General features: G+C 46.5%; 1 protein-coding gene across 1 annotated transcript in view; it reads right to left on the reverse strand.

The window, feature by feature from the left end:
* LOC138451399 (sodium/potassium-transporting ATPase subunit gamma-like) overlaps positions 1-22,901 on the reverse strand; it is a 239,342-nt gene that overhangs the window by 44,983 nt on the left and 171,458 nt on the right. The gene's annotated exons all lie outside the window — the stretch shown is intronic.

Below are 22,901 nucleotides of genomic sequence, written 5' to 3' on the forward strand. Positions count from 1 at the left end.
CCGACGGCTTATCTTGAAGACCTGACTACGAGCCCATTGAATACAAGGCATATCCTCAGATGTTTTCCCCCACGATCTTTGTGGCCCAGGCAGTCAACCTCCTCGAAGAAATCCAAGCCCAACCCCAATCCTCTGATCTGTGGAAGGACAAATCCAAAAGAAATCCTTGGAACGTAAAGGTCCGGGAAGGTTATTTGTTCAAAGATAATCTGTTGGTCATCCCTACAAAAAGACTACAACAGAGAGTAATGAATCTCTGCCACGATACCCTACACTCCGGACATCGTGGTGTCACCAATATCCTACGTCTGATACAAAGGCAATTCTGGTGGCCTAGGATGAGACCCGACGTACGGCAGTACATTCAATCCTGTGTTCTCTGCAGTCAAAATAAACACAATAACAAGAAACCAGCAGGCCTTCTACTACAACCTACATTGCCAACCAGGCCTTGGGAGATTATCGCTATGGACTTCATTGTGGAACTGCCACCCTCCCGTCATGGTTACCATAGACCTGTTCACTCATATGGCTCATTTTACGCCCCTGCGTAAATTACCATCCTCTTCTGAACTAGCAGGAATCTTCCTGGAACACATATTCCGTTTGCATGGACTCCCTTCCAAGATCGCGGACCTCAATACATCTCACAATTCTGGAAACATCTCTGTCAATGCTTAGGGATCCAACGTGCCCTTTCGTCAGGTTACCACCCTCAAGCCAACAGAATCACAGAACGTGTCAACCAAACCCTGGAACAGTATCTTCGATGCTTCGCCACCAAGGTCCAGGATGACTAGTCGCTCCTGATATCCGTGGCTGAATTCGCTTACAATAATTCTGATCATTCGGCACTTAAGATCAGCCCCTTTTATTGCAGTCAAGGATTTCATCTGTCGGTCCTACCTTCTGTTCTTCTCCAATCTACACCAGTACCTACAGTTGACTCCTGGATTGAAACCCTTGTCAGCATACATAAAGAAGCCAAGGAATTTTTGGAGAAGGCCAGGAAACAGTCCAAGAAATATGCAGATTCCAGAAGAAGACCTGGCCCTTCTTATGCATTCGGTGATCAGATCTGGTTGTCCAAATCACTACCCCAACATCTACGGCCTAGTAAACTGCCCCCTCGGTACTATGGTCCATTATCCATTAAAGAAATTATAAATCCTGTTTCTTATCGGATCGAGTTGCCTGAATCCTGGAAGAAGATACACCCAGTCTTTCACACATCTTTATTGAAACCCTACTATCCATCCTCCCAAAAACCCTCCAGACCTCCTCCTATACTGGTCGATGACCAATTGGAATATGAGGTATCTCGGATTTGTGATTCCAGGTATAGAAGGGGCCAGCTTCAATACCTGGTTGAATGGAAAGGATATCCTCCTAGCGAAAGAACCTGGGAACCTCTCTCAAACATCAAGGCCCCACGGCTGCTCAGAAGGTTCCACCTCATCCACCCAGGCAAACCAGGATGGAAGGGTCTTCGGAGGAGGCATGCTGTCATGAATCGCAGGGTGCGCCCCTTTTGGGCCTCATGGTCCCTATCACAACGGACTTATACACATTAATACCTCCAATATGGTCGTCCAACACATTCCCTTCTCGCTCCATGCATTGGATGTAACCTTTCTCTGTTTCTAGACCACGCCTTCTGTGGCTCCGTGCGTCTCAATGCTATAGCGACTAGCGACCAGACGTGTGCTCTGTAGCTCGCGGTTCTTCTCCTTTCCACTCCTCTTTTCCTTCCTCGAACCCCACCCCCTTCTTCTTCCTCCTGGATTCTAGTTCTAGCGAACTTACCTTGCCTCCTGGATTCCTGGATTCGACCTCCTGGAAAACTGAACGCATTCTGGATTCGGCAGAGACACGGGCCGCTCTCTTCAAAACCCGATCCATCCGAAAGAAGGCAGCATCCAAGGACACCGGTAAAGAACGGATTCAGGTGAGAAGGGGGGAACTCTTTGACAGAAGGAGATACTGAATTCGAAGTTGAACCCAAGGTTTTTGGCCTCACAGGATGTTGAGGGTAAAGGGCCCAAGGAAGGTGAGCAGGGGGTAGGAGGGAACAGTGAAAGGTATCCCAATGAGAAGGATCTCTGTCTTATTGGCCATTAGACATAGATTGTTAGCCGCACACCATGCCTGGATGGCAGTCAGAGAATGGAGGACAAGGAGGCAGCAAAGGCAAGTTTGAAGGCGAGCTGTGTGTCATAGAGAAAACTTTATGGTCGGGTAAAAGGGGCACTTGGCTAGGGCCCCCACCTTGGAAGGGACCCCATAAGGCTGCCTGATCTAATGTAAGATTCCATTGTTCACCAGACTTAAATAGCACACGCAAGGAGATTTTATGGCATGCTGCTGAGGTGCTAAATCCATTGCCTGTCTGTTTTAACAAGTACATCCTGCCTTGATCAATTAATCATGTAATGCTTTCTGTGCTCACTGTGGAATACATAGTTTGTGTGGCACAAATTCCGTAGCATTTATTCCTTCCTGTGGGAATTATGTTGATCATTGCAATAGCCAAAGATGAAATCCAAATTGATAAATTGAGTGCCACAATGGCTCAGAAGTTGGCTCAGTGTGGTAAGCACTCATTGCAGTGATATGTTTCCGTATGAAAGATTAGAAGAGCACATTCCAGCAAGGCTGGCTGAACCTTTCCTATGTCTGAAGTGTATAGACCTACCTGCATATTTACTTGGTTTTGCAGCATAAGAGGTGCTATTAACAGCAATGTTCCTGCACCAGATAGTCAGGTTTGGAAATGTGATTTGTGTACTTTGCAAGTCAGTTTTATAAAATTAGATTGTTTTAGTACATGGTAAGAGCTGGAAAAGAAAGTGTTCAAATGCAGAAATTGCAGAGTTGGCACAAATCCCAGCTTCACCCCTTAAGCAATGTGTGATCCTGGGCATTTCATTTAATCTTGTATTGCCTAACCTCTCAGAATTGCCAGTCCCCAATCCTTTGAAAATGTTCAGCCCTTCAGAGTGATTTCCTTCTCAGGGTATGATCTTCATAAAAAGTTCACTCATGGTTTCACCTGCTATAGGGATGCTTCCACTATAATAGCAAGCATTGATATACTGCACACCACAGGTATATGTTCCCTTGATCTCCAATGGCAACACTATTTGAAAACCATGTCCCACTTCTAATCTCAGTCTGTCTGAATAGAGACACCTTCCTTGTTGCTCCTAATCTGCATTCACTATCCATGCTACGGCATGTGTAGCGTTCTCCTTCCTTTTAATTGGTCTACTCTATGCATGCTTGATCACTTTTGCATTCTTTGAGCAGGATAATGTGAGTTGTCTGCTTATTCTGGGTTACATGTACCTTTTACATACAGTACTGCATTAATACTAGAGGCTGCATACCTTCCCGCATGCTATTGATAAAATGTATCCTGTTTCTATACTAGAAGAGAAGTAACTTCTTCGTAGATTGCTAATGTTGGCCTTCAAATGCTACTTGTTTATCATTCTTATTAAAGCAAGTATGGAGAGGGTAAGGGGATTTAAAGGGAGTAAACATGCTAATTTGTAAGGCTGCGAGGCAGCATATCAACCTATAGGTTATGATCACGGTGGGGTGGGGTGCAACCAGATATTCTTGATCACTTAATTCCTTTGGTTTGGTGGAGGGTGTCTAAAAATGTCCATGCCCAGGACCCCAAAAATGCTTACGATAGCCCTGGTGTGTCATCAGCATAAACCTAGAAATGAGGAGAGAAGAAAGAGATCAGGTGAGCAAGAGGGACGAGGTAGATATTGAAGAGCCCCTGTGATCGGATAGAGCCCTGAGGGACGCTCTATGTAGAGAGTTAGGTGATGAGTAGAAAGGGCCCAGTTGGAGCTGGGAAGGGCGGTTAGTGAGGAAAGAGGTCAGCCAATGCAGTGCCCTATCCATGATGCCGGAGGTATCGTAGAGCCTTTTTATGAGGATAAAATGGTTGACTGTGTCAAAGGCAGATTAGAGATCGAGGAAAATGAGAACAGCAGGAGAGTTGGAGTCAAGATTTGCGAGCATGTCTTTACAGGCATTCAGGAGAGCAGTTTCCATGCCTCTGTTACTCACTGCTCACCCTGCCTAATATTCCCTGCACACTCTTCTGTGTATCTACTTATTACCCAATTCCAGTGCATTATTCAGTGCTGGTTATTCGGTATCCTACCATTACATCGCAGCAAATTCGATTTTATACAATTTTCTTTTGCACATTTTAGTGGGGGGATGGGGTATTAATTAAGGTAGGAGAATGTTGGAAGGGCTGTGGGGTTCTCCCACCCACATTTATTTATGGTTATTTCACTGCATGTTCTGTTTGTTACTGTTGCTCACTGAGCTTGAAATTGCTGTTTCAATGACATGCATTGTATTTGTGATCTGCCTTGTATATTAGTCAATATATAGTGGAAATACCATATTGGTTGTAGACATGAATGCAGTTTTGAAGTCAAGTTTATATTTATTTAAAAATGCAACGATAATAAGCCAGAAAGTAGCCATCACAGGAAGTTCATCTCCAGTTCAGAGCCACAATTCCATGCATTGTGGTTATGCTAATTAGCTGACAAGCTTACATTTTTAACTCAATGAGCTTCATTATCAGTTTGGTCGTATCTGGGCAGTAAATTTGGCAAGATACCACAAAACTGTATTATCATTACCCACACTTGGTCATGTTGTATTACCACTGGATTACAAGTGGTGGTGGTGGTGTAAATCCCCAATTTTTGGAGTCCATAGTACTCAATATGGCATTTTCAGCAAAATTAACGTGGGAGTAATTGCGCTGCGGTAATTCCACTGGAATTTGTCAGAAAGCGAGTGGATTTACCTCCAGTTCATGGCTGGAGGTGAATGCTCCAACATTTCACCAAACCTATAGGTGAGCGGTGCAGTAATGCAGCAGTATACAATAATGCTGCTGCATTTAACCCGCACCGCCCAATGGTGCAGTTTGACATCCTTGCACTTGGAGTATTAGCGTATAACACATGGACGTCTTTCAGAAAGGCAAAAGTGGATTGTAATTTTACAATTTGCCACCTGAAGGCGCTCCCCTTCCATTTTTGGCTCGGCGACGTGGCGTACTGTGCATTAAATCAGGCACGCCTGTGGGATGATGGCACACACAGTTAGTCCGCTGATTATGCGGCGACTGACAGTTTCATTAAGCTCTGGTTTGCTGGATTTGATGAATGGAGCTCCCTGGCTGAAACGACATAAATAATGAGTCCCAAGGCGAGAGCTGATGATGGAGTAAGGCCCTCCTTTTCCACTGCGCTCTAGCAATGTGGCGCATCATCATGTATTCCCATCAATGGCTGGTCCAGCACAGGCAGGCGAGCCGTCCGAAGGGCACGCCCTCATCAGGAATGTCCCTCAGGATAACCCCAAAGGTGGAAGGGTGGCTTCCCAGCACACGAATGCAAAACAAGTGAAAGATTAGGAGGAGTTTTCCTTCCATAGAGGGCAGGTTGGGATTCTTGGTTTGCTCTTTGAATGAGGATTGTCGGCAATGCATTTAAGGGGAATTAGCTAGGTGGCACTCTGAACATTGTACAGGTTCAAGTTTCATTATTGAGGAGAGTACAGGTTCTGGTTATCGTGCTCTTGGGAGCTAGTCCAGTCCACAGCAACAGGAGGACCTCTGCACCGTGGGAATTCACAAATGATCTCCCCCACTTTGGGGGTGGGGAGGTAATAGCTGGTCAGCCCCACCCTGAGTCTATGCAGGGCCAACAGTTCTTCAGCTTTACCACCAATGGTGTAGCCAGTCATGCTTCTTGTCCTTTTGCAGTTGCACGTAAATTACCTGGAGGGGACCTGCAACCTGCAGCTGGTCTGTGGCTGAGCAGTGTCCTCATTCGGAATTATGATATGATATAATATTATTAGTTATTTATAACGCGCGAGAGGTTTCTAAGATCGAACCCGGGGATCGAACCCCTGTGGCTCCGTGTTGACTTGCTTCCAAGCCGACCACGTTGCCCCTGAGCTATGCTCCAGCGAATTGTGTATTACACCCAAGCAGCTAGGAAACATCTTTGGTCTGCAGAGTATTGGGTAGAGGGCTGGTTACTTGGAAAATGGAGCTCATTGCATACATGATCTGAGTTACCAATGCTGCCCTCCTGCAACAAAGGCGTTGGAGGCTTGCAATGCTTAAAGTGGGCCCAGTTCCCATTACACGTCAGGCAGCCCAGTTGCTGCTGGGAGAGCAGGTGCCTGGCATGACACTTAGCTGTGTAGTTTCTAGAAATGATGGCACCCAGATCGACCACTCTAATTTTGCCACACCGTGCTTTAATTCCATACTGCCAACCTAAAGAGTCCACCTAATTGTCGTTGTCATTGCCATTGCCATTTGCCAATGTTTACCCACTGCTCCCTCTAATCTCTTTGTCTACAGGCCATCGTGTCCCTTCCACACCTTCTTTCGTGATTCCAACCTCCCACTGAACTTCCACCCAACTGAATCCAACCTTCAGCTTCCCAATAATCTCCTCCACCAACCAACTTGAACTCACTCTCTCCTATCCGGCCACTCTTTAACCTCAGTACATGAACTTCCGACTCACAACGTGTCTTCTTTTCTTCCTCCTCAATCGCATCCAGTCTCACTATTGACACCTCCCCATCTGACCACTTTCTTATCCATTTCAATGTATTTGTTCTCGCAGTTCCATACCTTCCTCCCATCCCTCCCATCGTCAGATTCAAGACTCTCCAACCCTTTGCCTGAGATTAGAACCCTCCTCATCATGTCCCCTCCCGGGGGCCTCCTACATAGAGCAGGCCTCTGTGACTTCAGTCTAGCTCTAAGCTCTACAGTAGCACTGCTGCAACTTCTCACCCTCTACCCTTTCCCCCCAGGCTTGCATCACCCTCCAGATCCCTCCCTAAAGACCATTATGCTGCTTCACCTCAGCCAAGAGTGCACATCTGGCACACCTGCAGTTCTTATTAAATGCAAGCAGGTGCTCAGTGAATTCACTACAAAGCAGACACTGCCTGGTCCAACCACTTCACTCCCTTATTCTTATCACTGCGTACGCTCTTTCACACGTAAAGCCACGCTGGCCCGTCCCCACCCCCATTCTGTATCTATCCTCATCCCTTTCAGCTAATGCTTTGCCCTCTACTTTCCTCAAATATCTCTAAGATCCTTCTTTCCCTTTTCCCCTCTCTCCTTCGCCTCCAGTCTCATCCCCCTCTGCTTCCCACCGAACGCTACAGATTGTGCATTTTGTACCCATCCTTTTGTAGTAACTACTATTATGCCGACAGTTAACCCTCTGTGAGCTCCTTTGCACCCCTTTGCTCTGCCAACTAATGGTCTAATTCTCTTTAGTCCTCCTTAAAATAAATCATTCAGTGAGTGCTCTTCAACAGGATTCCTCGTTACTTTGGGAGTAATGATCGTTTTGAACCCCTCCGCACTGGATTCCACAGCTGTCACTCAATGGAAACAGCACAGTCCCACATCTCTCCCTTTCTGTCCTCTTCCCACCACTCAAAGCTCGACTTAGTCCTTATCCTCTTGGATATCTTTATGATATGACATGAGAAGTCATTTATAATACGCCTGTACACATGTGTTTCTAGGCGTGACAAGACGAGGAAGGGAGGACAGAAGGAGGACAAAACAACAATCCTACTAGGCCTTGTGTCATTTAGATTGCGCAAGTGTGGGGGTAGTGAGGTGGATAAGTGCAGGGGCGGAGGGGGAAAATTGAGAGTGCAGAGTAACTCGTAAGTGCTGCCGGGAGGTGGCTCAGAAGTGCAGCGAGTCAAGGAACTGTAGGGTTGCAGATACAGTCGCATAAGTGGTTGGGAGGTCCTGAGGCAGTGTAAGGGCAACTGGTCAGGCAGGAGCTGGGCCTGTAAATTCAGTGGGTGGCCAGGTAAGCTGTATGCACAGTCTTTGCTGTTTTAAACAAAGGTGACCGCCCCCTCTCTTTCTTACCATCAACAACTTTGGAATCCAAGGCACTTTTCTGGCCTGAATTGCATCCTACCTCCCTGATAAGACTTTCTCTATATCATGGAACACTGGCATCGCTGATCCTACACGTTCCTTGGTAGCAATCCCCAAGTCTATATCATGCTTTTTAAATTCATTCTTGGAAAGCTCTTCTCCAAACATCTTCGACTCTTTCTCCTCCTTCACTACTGATCTCTCCCTCAGGATGTATAAGTGCATCTACACCATCTGCCACTGGGTGACACTTTGCTCTCATACGCCTCTAACTCCAAAGTCATCAATCTCCCAGCCCCTAATCACCCTCTTCTTCTCCCCTCCCCAATTTCATTTCTCCCTGACCTCATCACACCCTGCACCAAGGCAAGCAACAGTTGGACTCTCTTTGACAGCGATTTGAATCTCAAACACTTCCTCATATCTACACCCACTTCTGACTGGATCAGTCTACTCAACATCCACAAGATCAGCCCCTCCTCACCTATCATTCTATTAAAACTCTCATCACCAGCCTTGTTCTTAGTTGCCTTGACTACTAATCCAACGTCATCCTTGGCCCCCCACTTCACTCCTGTTGTCAGCTTGACCAAATACTCACCTTCACCACAAGGACCCTGTTCAACCTCCCCCACTCCTCTCTCCAATGCTTTCAGGCCAGTTGGCGCTTCAAGCACAACTAGTCCCTCTACAAGTTCTATTGCTTGTCTTCAAATCCACGCATGGTCTGACCACCACCCGCCCCTGATACAAGTCTCCTTTCATATCCTGCCTCTTTCCTCCTTCCACTCTTCAATCTAGCACCCCCCAAATCTGCTGATTCATCACCTAGTATGTGCACCCTCTTGTTTTAGATCATTCTCCCTCCATGTGCCCCTCCACTGGAACTCCTTTTCCTGGGCATAAAGAACAACACCATAATGCAAATGTAGCATTTGCAACAAAAAAAATAAATATATATTAGTTCACTGCAAATTCAAATACAGGTGATGTTCCAATTGCCTTTGTAGTGCTGTGCATGAGCCATGGCTCGAGGCTACCACCACCACCTAGTGCGTCCAAGGCACTCTGAAAAGCATTCACAAGATCTTGCCTTATGCTGCCTGATTTCCTTACCTGCATGGGCACTAGAAATCTGCCTGTTTAGGGAAACAAATACATCCTCACCTCTTCCGCTCCTTGTTAGCCTCCAGCCGGGTGTGGGGTCAGAACACGGTCTCAACCCCCTCCATGATGCATCAGGTAATAATGTCCCCATACATAATGTCGCCGGGAAAAGCCCTTGGCAACATTATGGTGACATTGTGCATGGGTACAAGTCGCGGAGAAGTCGTCTGCTCCCATTGTAAAAAAAATAATAATAATAACGGGTTCCGGGGTTGTCCCCCACACGTTCAATGCAATAATATCTCCACAAAAAACGGACTTTTTTGTCAGGATACATTTTTGCGGGGACATTAATACATGGAACCCTCCATGATTAAAGAGCCGGGTAAGGGAGGGCTGAAGGGGGTCTCCTACCTAACCCCTGACCACCTATTTGGATGTGGTGGGCACCAGGAGGAAGGCCCTGCTGAAGAGGAGTAGATGATCACTGCTGCGGCCAGATAAGTGTTAACAATGAAAAAGGAAAATATGTAAGCATTAGGGCGTACATGTATTTGTGTGAATGAATTTGAATGAGGGTGCAAACATGTGAGTGACGGAGACTGTGTGTCTGCATGATGTGTGTGTGTGTGTCTGTGATACATTTCCGTGATAAAAGGCAGGTCCCCTAGCCCATCACGTGTTTGATGGAGGAGAAGGAAATTGACATGCACCAAAGCAAGGCGTTTTGCAGGGTAATCCAGCATTACTGGGGACAACTAACACACGTGAGTTTTTACAATTTGTACAATTACAGTACTGGTATTATTGGGTAATGCCAAGACAAGTATGTTCTTACATTGGCTGGAACTGCCATACTGGAAATACCAGTCTTCGGTTGATGTACCAGTCTTCTGCTGATTGAGAATCGTCGTCATACCTTTTGGCTGTTATCCCCACTGCTAATTTTACTATATGCACTTACTCTGCCTGTGCAGACTATTATCGTTTCAGATCTTCAAGGGCTCTGAAGGACTGTTGTTTTTCCCCTTGTTCCCTCCCTCCTTCTTGAGCGCTTTGAAACACTTGCCTGTGTATGGGCGCTTTATAAATAAACATGACCATACCATGTGAAAATCCACCATGGTCGTGTTCTTACTGTTACAATACTATCAGCTAAAGTACCGGTATCATGATTGAAAACAAGACCAGCGTGTTCTTACAGCGGCTGGCAGTACTGTATTGTTGGGCAAAAGTCAACATGGGTGTGTTCATGCAGCTACAGTACTGGTGCTAGTGGGGATAACCAGGAAAAGTGGGTTCTTACAGAGGCTGATAGTGCTGCATTATTGGGCAAAGCCAACATGGTTGTGTTCTTACAGAGATACGTGTTCTCTTACAGTGGCTGGTCTGCCAAGCTGGTAGAACTGGCCTTGGCTTGACTGGGCAAAACAGCCCTGGGGATGCTCTTAGAGTCACAGAAATGACGTTATTGGTTAAATCCAATACGAGTGAGTTCTTGCAGCGGCTGGCAGTATTGCATTGTTTGTCAAATCCAATATTAGTGTGTTCTTACAGTTATAGGACTGGCATTGGGCGAAGCCAGGGCAAGTATGTTCTCACAGTGCCTGACAGTAATGGGCTTATAGGGCAAGGGCATCATGGCTGTATTGTTTTACCGTGCACATGCTGCCATATATATTGTGGATATCAGCATCCCGAAAAACTAATTTAAAAAATGCTAATGTGCACTGTTGGTGACTTGGCATCTATACGATTTTTTCATGTGTTGCCCAACATAACCAAATGTAAATTGTGTGTGTTTTTCGCCAACTTTCCACATCCAGTGTACTGAAATTGCACCATGTCAACCTATTATTTGCATACACTTCACAGGGAGGAACATATAACCCTCCCCACCCCACCCCCCTAAACCCCTCGGACCACACTTGTTTGCTTTGGGCTCCTCGATATGCATGGATGCCTGTGCTAATAACTGCGACATTTTTACGACCCCATTTAAAAAAATCACCAGCTTCCACTGGCCACATCACTTACTGGTCATGTATTTACTGGTCACCGCTTCAAAGAGTGCCTGCTTGTAGGTCTGACCAGTCTTCGGCGCTATACTCTGTAGGTGAATCTGATCGATATACAATGTTCTCCCCAATAGAATACAACATGATGGGAGTACTTAAATGAATTATAGCAGCCCCGGCATGTGGACTGAGTTCTGAGGGTATGACACCAAGATACACAAATGCCTGGCAAATTAGGATGTACGCATCTGGCTTTATAATGCCAACATATGACACATGGTGGCAATGACTTGCATAAGATATAAGAGCCTGGCCAAATTATTGTACTACTTGACAAATGGTATAACAGGTGGACTGATGGCAACAGTTGGCAATGGGTGGTTGTTCCTGGCACTGATGGGAGGACCTTACGAAAATGATGTCAATGCCTGCCATGCAATATGAGCACTATGGGCATATCTTGGCAACGCTTGGAGAATGATGGCAGTATCTGGGCATGTGATGGCAATACCAAGCAAATTGTGCACCTGGGCATACAATATCAGTAACTAGTAGCAAAGATCAAAATGTCACTGTTCAATGACCACCAGTGTTGGCTTTATCAATTCTTGAGCACAGACATTTCACCAATAAACAGAATCATCATCATAATAATAATAATGATGATGATGTGTTTTCTTATAGAGAGCTTCATGTTGGACAGCACAGCGATGAAGGCGCTGATTCGGCACTGTCAGGATTTGATCTTGCAAAGTCATGTTGGTGGTGAATGCTTAACTCGCAAGCATAACCATACAGGAAACTGTGCCCCGCTCCGTACACCACCAAACGTTATTTGCTGTGACTCACTCCTAACATTGGTTACATCCTCTATAATGGGTTCCTTAGACTACTGTAATGGGATCTATCTGGGAAAACCGAAGTACCAGATCCAGCAGCTGCAGGTCCTACAGAATTCAACGGCGCGCCTTGCGCTCAAAGCCCCTCGTCTGACTCCTTCTTTCGTTCTTCTTCATCAGTTGCACTGGCTCCCGGTGGGAGCACAGATCGAGTTTAAGATTCTGTGTACTGTCCACCGAGCCCTCCATAATGTAGGCCCTCATTATATGACAAGAAAACTGGAAAGGTACTGTCCAGCATGCAGCCTCCGATATGAAGCGCACGCATGTTTTACTTAAAATCCCAAAATGTCATCGAAAGCGCCTGGGTGACCGTTCCTTTTAAGTGCTGGCCCCCAGTTAGTGGAATGCCCTTCCGTTATATCTGAGAGCTTTGGCTGAATATTTCTCATTCAGGAAGGCTCTAATGACTCACTTATTCAGCCTGTCATTTGCCTCTTAGTCTAACCGAGCGAGGTATGTTTTTTGTGTGTGAGCTTTTCTCCCTCTCAGCGCCTAGATGCTTTCGGGCCATAGTCCGCGCTTCACAAGTCTCGTAAGAATAATAAGAGCACACATCTTTTCACAGTAAACAATGGATGGCAGCTGGATGGCAGCACGTTATCAGGAGAGAAGTCTTCATTCCCTGCTTTCATTGACCATATCACTGCATTGTGGGAGTTATGATATTTGTTGTTTTAATGGAATCTACTGGACCAAAGTACCCCAAAAGTATAATGTTTAAAGGTTTTTCCCAGGACTCTAAAACTGGAGTCCTGGTGAAACAGAGTTGAGGATCTGATCACCCCAGAAAAGCAAACACAAAGAAAATTGTATATTTCCACCTGCTGGCAACTGCACATTAATGCCAACTATGCCACCTTCCCCTTTCATCCTTTCCGATCCCCCTAAGCCTCCGCCCCTTATTCCTTATAGTAAATGGACTCTTTGATTAAAGGTACCAATCATTTTAAAAGGCGATACATGTTTTATAGGAACGAAAAGCCATTTTTACATGAATTAAATGTATTAGAGTATAGCACATGTTCTCCGCATTTGTACAGCTAATCAGCACCAAACATAAACTAGCTGTGCAGTTTTGCATTTGTGCATAATGCTTTCTTCGTTTTCTTTCTTTCTGCATGACCGTACAATTTCAGAAAAAAAACCCACAGATGCATCTTAGGTCAGACTCCGACACGGGGAAGATTTCTGTGAGGGTCCAGCACCTGCGCGCTCTAAAGCGTTCTTGCTCTCACCACAAACACCACTCGCCACTTCTGCTAGTGCAGAGGCAGACCTAGAGTGTCATATGAGAGCAGCCGTTAGTAAATGCTGAACCCTTCAACCCATGGCACTCAGTGTCGTCACTCACATTACCCTCATACGACCCATCTATAGAAACCTTGATGCTAGAGCCCCAGCAAAGCCGCTTTGTAGCACTCATTGTGTGGACCTCCAGTGCTCAGGTATTATTATTCTTATTAGGGTATTTATTGAGCATAGAACCAGCCATTAGTAAATACTGATCCCTTGAACCCATGGCACTCAGTGCGGTCTCCCACTTTTCTCCTTGGGTCAGGGGGCGAAGTGGCCCTTACTTTTCCTGAACGGGTCCCTGCTACTATCATACCAACTCAGTCCTACTCCTCCTTTGAATGCTGTAGGCTTGGTGTCTCTCCAATCCTCTTGCTGGCTCTGGCTGCCATCTACAAGCCCCCTGGCCCGATCTCCCTCTTCCTCTCTGAGTGGGCCAACCTCACCTCTTCTCGTGGAGACTTCTCTTCCTCAGAGATTTAAATATTCACCTTGACTCCCCTGATGCGGCCTCTGGACTCTTCCACAACCACGGTGACTCTCTTTCCTTCTCCATTCTTCCCTCCGGTCCAACGCACTCAGCCGGACACACCTTGGATGCTCTCATCTCTGCAGGCATCCCCATCTTGAACCCTCGCACTACCCCTCTCTCCTGGTCTGATTATGCTCTCCTGTCCTCTCACCTGGGCTTCCTGGGCACCGCAGCTTAGCCGCCGCCCACACTGCCAGTCTCTTTCTCTGTCATTCAACCTATGGATCGAGTGTCAGTTGTTGCTTTTGCCGCCGCCTTCATTTCGCCTCCAACTCCTGCCACTGACTCTTAGCCTGACTCAGCCCTTACTAACCTTCAACTCTCCATCTCCAATGCTCTGGACATTCTTCCCCTGTCATGAGGATCTGAATGGAGCCTGCCTCCAAGCACAACTCCTAGTATGACTCCAACATGGCCTCTCTGAAACTGAAGTGCAGAGCTGCTGAGTGGAAGTGGCAGGCTTTGAGCATATCCTCTGACAAACTGACCTGTCGGCTGATCCAAAGGCAATGCAGACTTTCCATCCGCTCGAAGAAGAGGGCCTATATTGAAGCTATCATCTCTGGGGCTACTAACAATGTGGCTGAACTTTTCAAAATCTGCAAGGAACTCGCCAATCTTACTGCAGTCTCCATTTCTCCTCTGCCTTCCCTGGCCCTCTGCACTGCACTGGCCTCTCACTTCATTACTAAAACTAAGGACATCCTGTCCTCACTCTCCTCCACATCACTCCCTTCCCTCTCAGGCCACCCTTGGCCCCCTACCCCTTCCCTTCTATTCTACTCGCCTCCTATGCAATATCACCTGATGAGGTCTCCAGACTAGTCTGCTCTATGAAAGTCTAATCCAAACAGGTGTTCCACTGCTCCTCTAGAACTATCAAGGACAACATTGTTTCCCTTGCTCCAGCCTTGGCTGATTTCTGCAATACCTCCTTTGCCACTGGATACTTCCCTTTACTCCTCAAGCACTCCCTTGTGCACTCTCTCCTCAAAAAGCCTTCTGCTGACCCGTCCTCTCCACCCTATGTCCATTACCCCCTTCCTGGGTAAACTCTTGGTGAAACAGGCCATCTAGCACCTTGTCCACCACACTGAATCCGTTGTTTGTCTCCATGACCACCAGTCTGGCTTCAGTGCTGTCAGAGGCATGGAAACTGCTCTCTTGAACATCCATGAAGACTTGCTCTCTAATCTCGATTCCAACTTTCCTTTCGTTCCCATCCTTCTTGACCTTTCTTTTTTCCTTTGATATGGTCAATCAGGCCACCCTTATAAATTGGCTCTGTGATACCCTTGGCATGACAGACATGGCTCTGGACTGGTTGACCTCCATCCTCTCTGGCTGACCTTCCCAGGTTCAACTGGTCTCTTTTCTCTCTGCCATCTCACTCTACACCTATGGTGCCCCTCAGGGCTTTATCCTCTTGCCTTGGCTTTTCAACATCTACCTTGCCCCTCTAGCACATTTGATCACCACCTTCTTTCCTAAAATCCAGTGTTATGTGGGCAACACGCAGATCTTCTTCAAGTTTCCCTCCTCTTCCTCTCTCATTCCTGACTGTCTGGTTGCTATTCAGGCATGGTGCACTGCTAACAATCTCTGCCTGAATGCCAGTAAGACTGAGATCCTTCTCATTGGGACCCCAGCTCCCTCCTACTCTCCTACACTCTGGTTTCCCTCAATGGACCCCCCCTTCCTCCTGTGATGCAAAGAATCTTGGTGTCATTTTCGACTCCTCTCCTTCTCTCCTCACATTACGGGCCTTGCCAAAAAGATCCAATTTTAGCTGCACCTCCTCAGAGGCATTCTTACTTTCCTCACCTTCCCCCAGAAACTCGATGTCTCCAGAGGTCTGGTCCTCTCTAGGCTGAACTACTGCAACAGCCTCTTCCACAATCTGCCTAACCTCTCCCTCTGCCCCCTTCAACTAATCCAGAATAGGACGGCAAGACTTATCCTTGGGCTCAAGCCCAGGGGCTGCATATCTCCATCCCTAAAATCTCTCCACTGGCTCCCAGTTGCTGCGAGGATCAAGGTTAAGACCCTCTCTATCATCCACAAGCCTTTCTGGGGCCCGGGACATCGCTACATCCAACTCCCTCTTCCTAAATATCTCCCTGCTAGAGCTCTTCAGTCTTCTAGCTCCAACTCTTTGCAGATCAGACGCTTTTCCAAGCAATGATTGGGGTGTAGATCTCTTCCCCCGCAGGTTCCTCCCTCTGGAATGGCCTGCCTGCCCCTGTCAGACTTGAGCCTGATCTTCTTAAGTTCCAGAAGCTTCTCAAGACCCTCATTTTCTCTCCCTTGTTCCCTCTACCCCTCCCCTTCTGCTTCTTGACAGGCTGCCTGGTTCCCTCAGATTTGTAGAGGGCACCAGGCCCTTCTCGACTAGTCTCCCCCTGCACTTGATCTCTCCTGATCCCCCCATACTGCACTTGCCCTTCTGGGCTCTGTCCCTCTGCACTAGCCTGGCTGGGCTCTCATGAGCCCTTCCCGCCCTGTTTCTCACACTTAGCATGTGGACCCACTTTCCCCTGCACTCCCTGCATCCCCTGGCACTGTCCACCTAGCCTCCCCTTAGACTCGCTTAACTCACACACCCTTCTGCCCTGATGAGCACTTTCCCTTCTCCCCCACACTTCTTGTTACTGCACTTGCACGGCCAAATGTCACAAGGCCTAGTAGGATCTTTTTGTTTTTGTATCCCTGCCCCCCCTTTTGTCTTGTTGCGCCTTGAAACATTTGTGTATCAGCACACTATAAATACCCAATAAATAAATGAATACAAATAAGAAAATGCATCTTAGATCAGACTCATACACAGGGAAGGGTGCTGTGAGGGTCTGACAACTGCTTGGTCTAAAGCCTTCTTGCTCTCACCGCCAACACCACTCGTCACTTCTGTCAGTGCAGAGGCAGACCGACAGTGTCATGTGAGAACAGCCGTTTGTAAATGCTGAGCCCTTGAACCAATGACACTCAGTGCGTTCACCCACTTTTCCCTCATAAGTAAGGGCCTCGGTCCCATCTATATAAACCTTGATGCTAGGGTCCCAGCAAAGCCGCTTTGTAGCACTCAGTGTGTAGGTCTCTGGTGCTCAGGTATTATTATTCTCAGGGTATTTATTGAGCGCAGGCCCAGCTTTGGGAAGCAACAGAGCACTTTACAATCATAGGGGGAAGAACACAGTGAGGGAAACAGAGAAAAAAAGAGTGCAGTACTAAAAGTGGAGGGTGAGGGTGGGCAATTGTCAGCAAGGGATCTACAAGCAACCAGGGGGAGACAGTGTGGAAAATATCATCGAGTCTCAGGTAGGGTGAGGAGTGCATGGTGTGTGGACATAGGTGATAAGGTGGGGGACGTTCCTTGAAGAGGAATGTCTTGAGATCTTTCCTAAACTGTAGAAGTGATGGCGCAAGTCAGATGTTGGCAGGGAGGTGGTTCCATAGTCTTGGGGCGTAGACAGAGAAGGCCTGTCTTCTGGTTGTTTCCTTCCTGCACCGCTGTAATTCAAGTCTGCACATTTCCTTAATTCTGGTGGATCACAGGCCTCTGGAGATGCTGGGTTTCTGAATGAGGTAGCCTGGTGACTTCGGGATGACAGCCTTATAGATGATGTAACATGATTTGAAGAAGATACAGCCTTCCAGTGGGAGCCAGTACAGTTCGATGAGGGTCGGGGATGTAATTGACTTTGCAGAATCCTTTAATGAGTCCTGCTGCCGCATGGATGTCACATTTCAGAGGTGCCAGGGTAGTTGCAAGAAGGCCATCCGAAAGGGCTTTGCCCTGATCCTGGTGGTGGAGGACCAAGGCTTAGACATTAGATCTGAATGTTTCCTTTGATGAAGGGCTTGATTTTCCAAAGGAGAGAAAGTTGGTACCAGGCTGTTTGTGCCTTCCTTGATATGTGCTGTTTGATTGTGAGATGTCTGTCGAGGTTGACCACAAGGGTCTTGGCACAGGTGGCCAGCTCGGGGGTGAATCCTGTGAGTTTCCTAATAGAGAGCCAGGTCTGCATGTAGGGTGTTTGGTGTTTTGTCGGTCAGCAGTTTGAATTCAGTCTTGGAGGGGTTGAGCTTGAGGTAAGTACTGGACATCCAGCACTTGATCAAAGTGAGGCAGTCTTTGAGCCTGTTGATGTCTTTGATGGAGAATATCTTGAGGTAGATCGGTGTGTCATCTGCGTATCGATGAATGTGGATGTTGTGTGGAGCAAGGAAGGTTCTGAGCGGTTCCATGTAAACATTGAAGATCATGGGAGTAGGATGGATCCTTGCTGAAATCCACTGGTGATGGGTTGAGTTGGTGATCTGGAAGAATCCATTTGTATGAACTGTTGGCGATTCGCAAGGTAGGATTTCAACAAACTGAGTACAATCTTGCTGATCCCCATGCAGTGGTGTAGATTGTCGGTGAGTGTCTGGTGGTCCACTGTGTCAAATGCTTCTGAGAGGTCAAGGAGAACTAGGAGGCAAGGATGACCATCATCAAGGATTTTATGGGCACCATTGATCACCTTGATGGTAGCTTTTTCTGTGCTGCATTTGGGTCTGAAGCCAGATTGGTAGGACTAAGGAGGTTATTGGATTCAATGTGTTGGAGGAGTTGCTTGGCTACTGCTTTCTCAAGGATCTGATCTTTGAAAGGGAAGATTGGTGATGCAGGGCCGGTAGTTGCTGAGATCGTCATGGTCCAGTGTTGGTATTTGCTCTATTGTGAGGGTCGAGAGAAAGGTACCTTGAGTTAAGGAGCTGTTGATGATTGTCATGACACCTTGCATCAACAGAAAGTGATCATGGAAACTAAGGCTGAGATCACCAACGACTCATGGATGGATTCTTTATTCTTGTGGGTACCTCCCTAGTTGAGCCTTGGTGTGAAGATGCTGATGCCTATTTTTGTCTTTTTACTTATTTTTGCCAAATAATCCTACGTTGTTGTTCTGCCCAGGTACCAACAGTTGCTGCCATGATGGCCATAACCCTGTCCAAGGCTAGGGCCACCACTACTTCATCCAGTACGGGTACTCAAAATGAAGCTGTTTTGTTTCCTGTACCAAATTGGCATGCTTGTGTGGAGCAGCGGGTAGATTGCGGAAATGGTGGGGGGCGAGTTGGGTTGATTCAGTGGAGGAGTATGCGCATATTGAGACCAGGGTGAGAGATGATTGTAGAGATGTTCCCCAAGAAGAGGGTTATGGTTTGTTAGTTAAAGTATTAACTAAAGGGGGGAATGCCGGGGTGGTTAGGGAGAGTGCCCACTATTACGACGGATTTATGTTGTACACACCATATTGATGACGGGGGATGGCAGCGAACTGGGGCAATGCTGCAAATCCATATGTATCGAATTGAGTCAATTATGGATGGGATATGTTAAGTTTAGTGTTACAAATGTTTAGAATGTATACATATTAGATCTTCACATTGGCAGAAAGATACAATATTAAAACTGCAAATTCAATACGAACACAATAGACACAATGGAGTTAGCTGCTGCACATACATTTTAAGTAGCAGAGCATTCATGATGGAAAGAAGAATGAGTTACCTACTAAGAAGATCAGCGTACAAACAGGAAAGGGTTTACAGTCTCACAAGGGAACAGATGTTATCTCGCTCTTTATACTGAAATCGTTAGACGGGGTTAGTCATTGGTTTTGTGGTAATAAACATGAGGCTCGAGGCCAGGGTATTAGGCGGTTAAGTGTTTTTACAGGTCATCAGAGGCTGTATGTGGCCGCATAAAATAGAAGGTCTTTTAGAGGCACCAGGAGCCAGCGGAATTGAGATCGCAATCAGTAGAACTAAGTAGATCCTGTTTATTCAGACGTTCCTCTATTTTCGAAAATATGTAACAGATCATGTGCAATCACACTTTTAGTTTAAGGCTTTAGGCCAGTTATAGCTAGCAATGAATCATGTTTCCAGTACCGATGTTTAACCGTGTACTGATGTCATGGCCCACTACAGACAAATCCCAAGAAGAGGTTTGTTTTGAATATGATCTGATGATGATAATCAAGATAAGACTGTTCAATGAAAATGGAAGAATTGGGTAAAGATGGGATTTCTTTGAAGACGTTTTGTTCAATCATATTTGGGGGTGGATCATAATAAAGTATCGGGGAATGTTTTAATTGTTGCAAAATGTATGTAAGATTCAAACTGATGTTGTATTGTTGAGACTTGGGTTACTTTGGTCCTGCAACACCATCAAACCGCTACCCAGAGCTTTGTACAATAAACTTGCTGCAAGTACAACCGTTTACCCACTTCTTAAGTGGTGGGTCTGTTTTGGGTTAAGGTGATTAAATGCCCATCCGCACAAGCCCCTGCGCTCCATCCTGGGGGTACCTCAAGCAGTCCCAGCGGAGGCGCTCATGTGTGAGCTGGGTGTTACCTCGCTCAAGACACTCTGGCAGTTTAGGCAGAGTAATTTGGGAATCAAGCTTAAATGGGCACGGTCTGATAGCGCCCCTTCATTAAGCCTGATCACTTCTGCCTCTGAGGCCACTGCACAAAACAAACTTCATAGTAACCTGGTGGCAACGATGGAAATACACTTACAAGCTATTAGATTATTCCCAGCTCCAGGCGAGTATTGTCCAAGTTATCTTCACCAACTTAATATAAAAACTGCAGACTGGGACTGCTCGATAAATCCGGACAGTCTGCATAAGAAAAAGCGGTATGCAGAGTATGCTAAGTGCTGCTTCCCAATCAGAGGCCCTCCACAGTATCTTTTAAAGCCGTCCTCCTCTTTCATTGCCCTCCAATAGAACTTAGAACTGCCCGCTAATGCTGCCTGGAGGTTGAGACTTGCAGGCATCTTTTATTAAAGTGTTCTGTCCTTGAGGATCATTACAGCAGAGCATATCAAGAGCTAATTCAAACTTTATTGCTCTGTAAGGGATCAGGACATATCAAGGATGTTGACGAAACTTTTCTCATTTGTACTAAAGTTTTTAAATCAACTGATATGCTATTCTTTTTATGTAATCGACTTGTTATTAATAGTTTGTTATTGAAAATGTATTCAAATGGGTTGTTCTTTTTTTTCTACAGTGCAAATATTTAAATAAACTATCAGCACTTAGAACAGCAGAAAAATATACAATAGACATGTGTTAAATAAAATAATATTCAATTAAACATTCATGTCAGATAGTTCAAGGTTCTCTTAACTGCTGCAGATCCATTTTGTAAAGTGCAGGTCAACAATTCCCGTTCTAGTAACATAGCTCAATGGGTTAATATGCCTAGTACTGCCTAGTGCTTCCTAGTGCTGGGACCTTTGTGTAACATGCAGTGCACACCTCTCTACAAAAACAAAATACAGGTGAGCTGTGGTTCTGTTCTCACTCTTTCAGGAACACCCCCTCGGACTCTGCAATAAGTGAAAAGTCTGCAGAACTGCAATGTCTTCGTTTTCTGGGCCACACAGGTGAACGGCACATTTGAACAATACAAATGTTTTCCTGCTGGGTGCAGTATGCAGTGATCAGAGGCAGTGAAGGGTTAATGTGATGTGCTCTTTTTCTTTCAAGGCCTCCATGCATTAATGGCCCATCTCTGCTGTGGCTGAGGCAGTGGGCAGCGGCTTGTGGTGGGAGGAGAAGGGCATGGGGGCCGTGGGTGGCGTTCTGCCCGCGGTCATTGGTCCTTGTCGAGGCTAGGCTAGGTTTCAAAACATGCCTGAGCACAGGCCAGTGAGGCAGTGGCCCACTTAAAGGTCACGTCTCTTGGCACACAAAAAACAATTGCAAAATGCCTCAACATCTTTCTCTTTTGCCCTTTGCCCTTTAATATTTCTCTTCTGCCTCTGCTACAACGGTTTTCCTTCATTCTGCCTCTACCCATCTGCTCTCCTTTTAAATCTCTGCACTTTGAGAAAGCCTGAGATTGGCGAGGACGGGACGATCGAGCCGGGATCAAGAGGTGTTCGGGGCACCCTGTAAAAGTGATGAGAGACTCCTTTGCAGATCTGCACACATCTGATCCCTGATCGACGTGCCTGGCTAGAGAACAAGGAGGCGAGGGTCCCGAAATGAGGCGGAAGCCAAGAAACACAGACACGACTTCCTTTGGTGCATCAGAATACAGATGACTTGATTTATCAGGTGAGTCATTCCCCGATTCAAAGCATCGTGATATTGGTTGAGAGTTGACTTTGCAAAATCAAACGCCCTAGGAAAGGTTGATTAACCAGGGGGAAGTTTGAAACATGCCTGGGGTATTGTCCACCCTAGCGGGGTTTTTCCGCTGTGGTAGACAATCTTTGGAAGATGGCCAAATTGTACCACCTGGGGGAACGCCGGCGTATGAGATGTATGTGAAGTATGGAGTGGGTGCGATAATATTCTGTGAGACTTGGCATAGGCAAACCAGAAAGCAACAAGACCATCAGTGGCCGATTAATGGTAGTTTTGAGATGGCGAGGATAGATAACTTGGAAAGGGTGTTGATAAGAAAGAAAGCGCGTCCTGCAGCATTTGAGACTATTAAAGACTGGAGAAAGGAAGCAATGCTCCGATTTAAAAGCAGAGCAAAGCATGCGCGCAGGCATAAATCAAAAAGTGAGGTAGCGGAAGAAAAAGAAGAGGAGGAGTGGACTGAGAGTCTAGGAAGGGCAGGCAGGCGTGACCAGTTGAATATAGAAAAGATAAACCCACAACGAGAATTACACATAGCAGATGAATTGATAGAAAATATATTGACCCATACAAAACAAGGCCCAAGATCAGAAGTAAGACCAGACACGTCAGTAGTTATTGCCCAGACCCCGCCCGTGGCCCAAGCTCCCCCTCCGGTAGCTCAAGCCCTCCCACAGCCACAGACCGCGCACGTGACACTTCCTATTAGCCAACCAGGTCCATAACAGACACTCCCTGTTCCCATTGTCCCATCCGCACCTCCCGCCTTAGACACAGACTCGGTACCATCCGTTCCTCCTGGGGTTGAAGTTGAAACTGCGGGGGCAAGAGGCGGGACTGACCAACGGGAGTGCATGAGGGAAACACGCAGCGCAATCAGCAAAGAAA

The sequence above is a fragment of the Ambystoma mexicanum genome, chromosome 1p (genome assembly GCF_040938575.1).
Source record: "Ambystoma mexicanum isolate Mex_15411 chromosome 1p, UKY_AmexF1_1, whole genome shotgun sequence".
In the NCBI taxonomy this organism is placed as follows: domain Eukaryota; kingdom Metazoa; phylum Chordata; class Amphibia; order Caudata; family Ambystomatidae; genus Ambystoma; species Ambystoma mexicanum.